General features: G+C 37.9%; 1 protein-coding gene across 3 annotated transcripts in view; it reads left to right on the top strand.

The window, feature by feature from the left end:
• The window catches only part of LOC107584160 (PTB domain-containing engulfment adapter protein 1), a 195,956-nt gene that overhangs the window by 83,129 nt on the left and 111,982 nt on the right, over positions 1-845 (top strand). The gene's annotated exons all lie outside the window — the stretch shown is intronic.

Raw genomic sequence — 845 nt, 5'->3', positions numbered from 1 at the left:
CATGGGTATGACATAGGTATTACAACGAGAAGGTGATTTATGAGGACATTTTTAGTGTCCCCATAATTTAAAAAGGCTTATAAATCATTCAGATTAAATTCGTTTTTTTGAAAATCTAAAAATGCACAAAGTTTCCTCTAAGGGGTAGGGTTGGTGTAGGGCAATAGAAAATACGGTTTGAACAGTATAAAAACCATCACGCCTATGGACAGTCCTCATAAACCATAAAAACCAACATGAGGGTGTGTGTGTGTGTGCGTTTTTGTGACAAATGAGGACATACATTTGTATAATGACAAAGGTATGACATAGGTATTACAACGAGAAGGTGATTTATGAGGACATTTTTAGTGTCCCCATAATTTAAAAAGGCTTATAAATCATTCAGATTAAATTCGTTTTTTTGAAAATCTAAAAATGCACAAAGGTTCCTCTAAGGGGTAGGGTTGGTGTAGGGCAATAGAAAATACGGTTTGAACAGTATAAAAACCATCACGCCTATGGACAGTCCTCATAAACCATAAAAACCAACATGAGGGTGTGTGTGTGTGTGCGTGTGCGTGTGTGTGTGTGTGTGCGTTTTTGTGACAAATGAGGACATACATTTGTATAATGACAAAGGTATGACATAGGTATTACTAGTAGAAGGTGACTTTTCAGGACATTACCCCATGTCCCCACTTTTCAGAACGCTTATAAATCACACAGAATGGAGTGTATTGAAAATCTGAAATAGCACAAAGTTTCCTGTGAGGGGTAGGTTTAGGGGTAGGGTTGGTGTAGGGCAATAGAATATACGGTCTGTACAGTAGAAAAACCATTACGCCTATGGGATGTCCCCACTT

This window comes from Sinocyclocheilus grahami, unplaced genomic scaffold, assembly GCF_001515645.1.
Source record: "Sinocyclocheilus grahami isolate Dianchi unplaced genomic scaffold, SAMN03320097.WGS_v1.1 scaffold57.1, whole genome shotgun sequence".
Lineage (NCBI taxonomy): Eukaryota > Metazoa > Chordata > Actinopteri > Cypriniformes > Cyprinidae > Sinocyclocheilus > Sinocyclocheilus grahami.
This window is presented reverse-complemented; position numbering and strand designations above follow the sequence as displayed.